Genomic DNA, 8,372 nt, shown 5'->3' on the forward strand with positions numbered 1-8,372 from the left:
GCGAGTGGATGTGAGGGATGTATGTAATGCAGGAAATGCAAAGGCATAATGACAGAGGAAAAAGATGAGGCTGTTGGGAAAATCAACATTTTCTTCAGGAATATGATGGAATTACGAAGAAAACGTTTATACGACTAAAAGTACAGTACATTAACTTTCCATCCACCAAAAAACTCAACGTCAGCAAACACGTCACAACTCATGAACTCTGAGCTTTCAGAAGATTTCCACTGAGGAGGTTGCGAATACCACAAGAGGGGGCCATTTGAAGACAGCATAAGATGAGCTAATATGTTGTAAAAAAACAACAAACAAAACAAAAACATGTAAATGTTGTACCTGCTAGACATCAGCATTACTTAGCCTCGTCATGAGCCTGAGAGTCTTATTACAGCCTCATAGAGCTGTTAGCCTGGATGAAGACATTAAAGGGCCACTATACACCCACAGAGCTGATGTCAGCCAGCACCTTAAAGATGTTAATGTTGGTAACTTTCCAAAACAGACAATCTGACATTAACATCCACTTCACGCTGTGATTGGAAAGCTGCAAGAAAGTAGTTGAACTTTGGATTTGAACTTGGAGAAGCTTTTCTAAGAAAGTTTGAGTGAATCTGTCAGTGGTTGGAAACATTGTATGTGTCAGATAGGTCAAAGGTCACCACAATGCATGCCACTTCCTTACAGCTGGTTTTGCCTGTAAATACTTTGGTGACCATAGCAACATGCTCTCTAGTTTGGATTGGGCGTTGCTGGGGAGGTTTTGGCACCCGTTGCCCCCGGCAACAGATGTTGGCTCATCCTGCGTTTCCGTTGCTCCCTCTTCCTGTCGTAACAGGAAGTTCCCCTCTGTCAAGGCCTCTCCTGTTTAAAGGACGTCAAAATAAAAGCCCTGAACACTGACCTTCTGTCAAAATAAGAGTTTAGGTCCTTCACCCCTGTCAGAGAAAAAAATAACATCCTGGACACACACACACACACACACACACGCACACACACGCACACACACACACACACACACACACACACACACACACACACACACACACACACACACTGCTCTCTCTTCCTGCGTTGCTCAATCTTTCTTATACAGCCACCAACTGTTTCTCCGTCTACCCGCTTTAAAGCAGTGGTTGCTGAGGGAAGCCCCGCCTCTGCTTCCTCCTGATTGGATAACGGAAAGTCCTCAATAACTAAAAATAAAACTCAAGATTCTCCTGGATATATGAGATGTTTTGTTAATGGTTGGCTGCACTTGTCCTCTGGTCTGAATATAGATAATTGAGAACCAGGCATTTCCCAGGAATAGTACCTGCGGGAACCTTTGGTCTCTAACATGCAGCATGAAGCATGTATTGTCATCTGTTTGATCTTAATCTTAACACAAACATTTAAAAGCAGCAACTTATGGTTTTATAACGGGGGATATATGTTGGACTATTCTTGATTCTTAGCTAATGAGATGCTCTTTGGCCATGGAAGTAACACTGATACTATTGCATGTAGTTAGCTAATTAGCCTGACATGCTAATGTTTGCAGCTTACATCTCAGAGCCGATGAAAAACACATCGACGCATCCGTTCCTCACACTTTTGCTGTTGTAGTTTTGGAAGGGCTTAAAAAAGAAGACTACTTAAAGTCCCAGTGAAACGGAAGTTAGAGCATCTTTAGCCTCTTTACTGTGACGTATGCCCCCGTGAAACAGAGTATTTGAGTGGCGTACAGTTACAAGAAGGATTTGAATAAAATCCTTTGCATGACTACGAATCCACACACACACACACACACACGCACGCACGCACGCACGCACGCACGCACGCACGCACGCACGCACACACACACACACACACACACACACACACACACACACACAAAAAGGCATTTTTCATTTCATTTAAAAAGTATTATTTATATAGAAAAATGCCACACTCTTGAACCACAACATACATGTGGCTAAACATTTACTCAATTTAAGTGTGTTATTGTTTAAAACCTCACAGATCAGAGCGGATCATCTCGAATATTTTAACATGATATCTGCTGAATGTTTTCCTGACAACATCTCTACAGTCCTTTCATATCAAATCTCTCCCAAACAAACAATGAGGGAGTCTTTTCAACCATCTGATAGCTGCACACAGGTGTGTGTGTGTGTGTGTGTGTGTGTGTGCCTGTGTGTGCGCGGGTGTGTGGAATCAATCTCTATCGTAATCAGTTTCCAGAATTTCCCATTCAGATGTTTATTTTCCTGGTTAAAATAAACAAACAGGAAGTGAGACAGAATGGCAGGAATGGGACATCCTGTAAGCAGAGAGCCGCAGCAATGACCTCCAGCCAATCAGAGACTAGAGCAGCAGTGAGGTCACTTCCTGTCAGCTAAACGCCATCGGAGGGAAACTGAGAAAAAGCTGCAGCTGTTTTCTCTTCAGAACAAAAACGTCTTCAGTGTGTGAACGCAGCAGCAAGTGGAGGAGACAAAGAGACATTTTGGTTTGTGATGACGGAAGCAACACACACACACACACACACACACACACACACACACACACACACACACACACACACACACACACACACACACACAATATCCTGCATCTATGCAAATGAAGGTTTTACTCCGGACCGTTTCAGAGACTGTGATGATGAAAGGGATGTTGTTTTCATCGTGGTAGCCAGTAGCGATGTTGACATCAACAGCAGCTGGCGTAACTGGAGGCGTTGCCACAGCAACACAGACCCAAAATGCCTCTGGAGTAAAACAGCTGTTCTGACCAGGGGCGAGAGACCTAGAAAAAGAGCGAGCGACAGTCTCTTGAGGTAACGTGGCGGCTGAAAGCGAGGCCCTTGTTGACCTCCTCCAAGTTCCCATTGTATACCGATGCAGACACTGCAGTACACAGAACACCACAACACTGCTTAGTCTCAGGTCAGGCGGGTCATCTTAGTCCAGCTGAGTAAGCACACATTTATAAAAGCAGCTATCATCAGTATTTAAAATTGGCAGATAACATTACTTGTAAATGTTTTGTGTGAAAGTATTGAGAGCATCTTAGATCAGAGTCAAATTCCTTCTATGTGCACACATTTTTGGCAAATGAAGCGGATTCTGCACCATGGATTAAATAAAATATATTGAATAGTGATGAACCTAACAGCGTATTATCACCTGATTCTGCAGTTGCCCTCAGAGCTTCCTGGCAGCTTTCAGTCGATTGTTTTGGTTTTCTGTCACCCAACTTTACGCTCAATGCTCTTATGAACCTTGTTTTCAGTAGCAGCAGTCAGCCAGCTGGTGAAGATGTTCGGAGCGTTTAGCTGCTGAATAGACAGGAATTTCCCATGGGAGTAGGTGGAAATTAGATACTGCACTTATCCTAAAGACAACGGCCTTCAATACAGATATGAGCTTGTCAAATAGACCATTACGGTTTCCTTTGAATGGAAACATGTGGAGCGAGCCTGATCGATTGATTTTTCCAAACAAAGCCAAACACAGCCGTATTAAGATGGATTTGAAAAAAATTCATTGAATTGAATGAGTTTACCTGAGAAAATGTGTAAGATAAGATAAGTTAATATAAGACAAGAGATAATCCTTTATTAGTGCCACAGCGGGGACATTTGCAGGATTACAGCAACAAAGTGGAAAGTGCAACAAGAGACAAAACTAAATCAACACAAAAAAACAAGTACAATATATATATATATATATATATATATATATATATATATATATATATATATATATATATATATATATATATATCAAACAGTAAAGGTATAATAAATAAGTAAATCGTAAAAAACAACAAAAGCTAAAAATACAAAATAATCAGATTGAGTGGTTGGATACACATTATTGCACATATGAGGTAGGAAATATAGTGTTTATATTGCACAGATTATTTATATTGCTCATACACATTGATATTGATACTGCTATTGCACATTAATAAATGAATGAGTAATTTGCCAATTAGAAGATTCCGCCTAAACATGCCTCTATTGAAACCTCTCAAACTTTGCTCTGCTTCACTTTATTAGCATCAGTTTTTGAAAAAAGGAAATGTTCTCATGCTGTAATATGGTTTGCAGCTGCAGCATCCCTAAGGACACTCACTCTAAAACAGTTTATGCTGGGTTTCATCTTCATTTACAGATACCCAGCAACATATAAACGATGCTTACACCTATGCAGAAAAAGATGTGTTAGCTTTATTATGATACCAAGATTATTCAACTAGACCTTGAAAGTTCCAGTGATAGACTCAATTCAATGTGGGCATGTCATTTTCAAGCAGGGGCCAAAGTCAAAGGCCTTGGCCTCGGGTTTAAGAGAGGAAACCTACTGACATTCAGAGCTCTGGCTGAAGTTTGATTTTCACTACTTGATGAGACACAAATGCAGAGTTCAGACAGAGAAACACAAACACACACTGACAGAGAAGCTCCGCTTGCTGAAGCCGACCTGTTCTTCTATGTGTGGGGTTCTGTGATTGGACTACCGGGTTTCAAATGGGCCAATCAGAGATGGATCAGGTCTGGTCAGGTGTGACTGCACCTGGAGAGGAACAATAATGATAATATGATTTTATTTTCAAAATCATACAAATATTGAGCTCACTTTTTATGGTACTTTAAAGACACACGTTACAAGGTGCTTTACATGATTATTAATTAAAGCATAAAATAAGCACATACATATTGTAGGATCTGTAGGATCACAAAACAAATGTGTAAAGAAAATAATGAAAGAAATACTTAAAAACAAAACATTTAGGGAAAAAGGCAGCCAGAAAATAAGCAAGACCCTCATAATAACTGAGCTCAAATATTCACAGCTGAAACATGGACTGAAACGTATTACAAATAGTTCTCGTGCAGAGAGATAAGACTTCCTCGCCGCCTGTAGGAACGTATCAATACGCACTTCTGGCTAAACTAGTTCCACTGAATCAGCTGAGTGATGAAGTCATGATGTGAAATATGAATCAGGACGTACACATTGTTTGTGTTTGTGTATGAATACCATGTCTAATTAACGTTTAAATTCGTCCTTCCTGTCCACAGTTCTCATGGTGACCGTGGGAGAGACTGGGGGGGTTGTTTGATTGTCTAGCCACAGTTACACACACACACATACACACACACACACTCTCACAAACACACACACACACACACACACTGCACATTCACACAATGAGCAGAGAAAAAGCAGGACCCTGAATTGTTTTATTCTGTAATATTTAGCAGTTGAGAAGTAAGTTTATGCTGTGGGTAAAATAACGCATACATAATGTAAGGTTCAATGCACTTTTACTGACTTACTTGTCACTTTGAGCATTTATATTTTTCATACAGAACATATGAAGAGTTTGTAGAATATGATTCAAGGATTGCTGGTACTTTAAAGCAGTGATTTTCAACTACTGGTGTGCCGTGAGAGATCGTCAGATGTGCTGTGGGAAAATGTCCAATTTCACTTAATCGGTCCAAAAAAAAACATGTTCAGCTCCCACTTGAGGTCCTGGGTTATGTTGGAGCCCAGGAAGCGGAACGACTTCACCGCGTCAACGGGGGAGTCACACAGGGTGATAGGGGGAGTCACACAGGGTGATAGGGGCTGATGGGGCTACGTTCTTCTGGAAATCCACAACCATCTCCACTGTCTTTAGAGCGTTGAGCTCTAGGTTGTTCAGACTGCACCAGGTCACCAGATGGTCAGTCTCCCACCTGTAGACGGACTCATCCCCACCAGAGATGAGTCCAATGAGGGTGGTGTCACCCGCGAACTTCAGGAGCTTGACGGACTGGTGACTGGAGGTGCAGCTGTTGGTGTACAGGTATCCTTAGTTTCAAGTCATTATACACTAATTAAAACATGGTTATGGACATTATATTCTTTTTTTGCCAATAAATCCCCATCAATCCTACACACTGTTCCTTTAAGTATATTTCCGTGACAATTCTTTTTTACTTTTACTTCAAGGTCTAGTGTGTAGGAGTTGGCGTCATCTAGCGGTGAGGCTGCAGGTGCACCCAACTTAAACTACTCCCGAGTGCCAAGCATGCAAGAAAACTGCGGTGGCTGACGGGAATACGCAGAAATGTAGCTATCTAGAGCAGTGTTTGGTTTGTCCACTCAGGGCTACTGTAGAAACATGGAGGTAGAGGCCTGCTCTGTGCGCCAGACATCAACGGCTCATTCTAAGTTATGAAAACCAAACGATACTTATTTTCAGGTGATTATATATAACGAAAACCAACCTATGAATGACCTATTCCATTTCTGCCAATATATCCCCCTGAATGCTACACACTGTTCCTTTAAGTACGACCTCTGCTACAAGTAAAGAATCTGCATTCTCTCCATCATTGCCTACTAAACTTCATTCTGGATCTTTCTGCCTGCAGTGTTTAACACATACATGGTCTTGTCTTCAAGTCTTTGAGATCTGACTGCAGTTTTTTCACCTTTTAGGGAGGCCAGCGGAACATTTTCTAAACCTCTTTGCTGTAAATATATTCATAAAGTGTATAAATCTGTTCCTGCATGATCTCAAATTAGACTTATGCTTACATTTGTCCAACTTTTGTTATTAATAACGGTCCCGTGCTGCAGCAGGAGAGGAGCAGAAACACATATTCTGGTTGGATCTGAGAGAAACAGGACAGGAAACAGGATCTTTTTTTATTTTCCTACACTAAACAGTAAAATATACAGAACAGTGTGTGTGTGTTGTTGGTGTTTCAGCTCTATTGTTCTGTTTTGTCCCAGATCTGACAAAGCTAACTGTATTAATGAGGAGGAGGCTAACACACACACAAACACACGGTGCGGTGTGAAGTTGTTGGACAGCAGAATGGAGCTCTGTTGTCACATCTGCAGCTCTCTGCAGTTTCCTTCTTGCAGGGTTCAAAGGTTATTGCACCACTGGGAGGTCAGGGGTCAAAGGTCACCACAGCCGCACCTCCCTTTCTGATGTCTTAAAGCTTACACTTGAGTCTCGGTGTGACTGCAGTTTATGTTCCCCTTTGTTCACTTCACTCAGCAGACTCAGCAGAGGACTTGTTACATACACTGTGTGCAGAATTATTAGGCAAATGAGTATTTTGACCACATCCTCCATTTTATACACTTTGTCCTACTCCATGCTGTATAGGCTTGAAAGCCAACTACCAATGAAGTAAATCAGGTGATGTGCATCTCTGTAATGAGAAGGGGTGTGGCCAAACGACATCAACACCCTACAAAAGGTGTGCTTAATTATTAGGCAACTTCCTTTCCTTTGGCAAAATGGGTCAGAAAAGAGATTTGACAGACTCTGAAAAGTCAAAAATTTTCAGAAGTGTTTCAGAGGGGTGCAGCAGTTTGGAAATTGCTAAGCTTTTGAAGCGGGATCATCGCACAATCAAGCGGTTCCTGGCAAATAGTCAACAGGGGCGCAAGAAGCGTGTAGAAAAAAGAAGACGCAAAATAACTGCCCATGAATTGAGAAGGATCAAGCGTGAAGTTGCCAGGAAGCCATTGGCCACCAGTTGTGCCATATTTCAGAGCTGCAACGTGTCTGGAGTGGCAAGAAGCACAAGGTGCTCAATACTTAGGGACCTGGCCAAGGTAAGGAAAGCCAAAAAGAGGCCACCTTTGAACAAGACGCACAAGATAAAACGCCAAGAAATATATGAAGACTGATTTCTCCAAGGTGCTTTGGTCTGATGAAATGAGAGTGAGTCTTGATGGGCCAGATGGATGGGCACGAGGCTGGATCAGTAAAGGGCAGGAAGTTCCTCACCGACTCAGACGCCAGCAAGGTGGAGATGGGGTACTGGTATGGGCTGGTATAATCAAAGATGCGCTCGTGGGACCTTTTCGGGTTGATGATGGAGTGAAGATCAACTCCCAGACCTACTGCCAGTTTCTGGAAGACACCTTCTTCAAGCAGTGGTACAAGAAGAAGTCACCATCATTCAAGAAAAACATGATATTCATGCAGGACAATGCTCCGTCACACGCATCAAAATACACCACAGCATGGCTGGCCAGAAAAGGTCTAAAAGGAGAAAAAATAATGACATGGCCCCCTTGTTCACCTGATCTGAACCCCATTGAGAACCTGTGGTCCTTCATAAAATGTCAGCTCTACAAGGAGGGAAAACAGTACACCTCTCTGAACAGTGTCTGGGAGGCTGTGGTGGCTGCTGCACGCAATGTGGATCGCAAACAAATCAAGGCACTGACAGAATCTATGGATGGAAGGCTTTTGAGCGTCATGGTGAAGAAAGGTGGCTATATTGGTCACTGATTTGTTTTTGGTTGTTTTAGAATGTCACAAATGTTTATTTCAGAATTATGAGTTGTTATATTGGT

This window comes from Pholis gunnellus, assembly GCF_910591455.1.
Source record: "Pholis gunnellus genome assembly, chromosome: 12".
Lineage (NCBI taxonomy): Eukaryota > Metazoa > Chordata > Actinopteri > Perciformes > Pholidae > Pholis > Pholis gunnellus.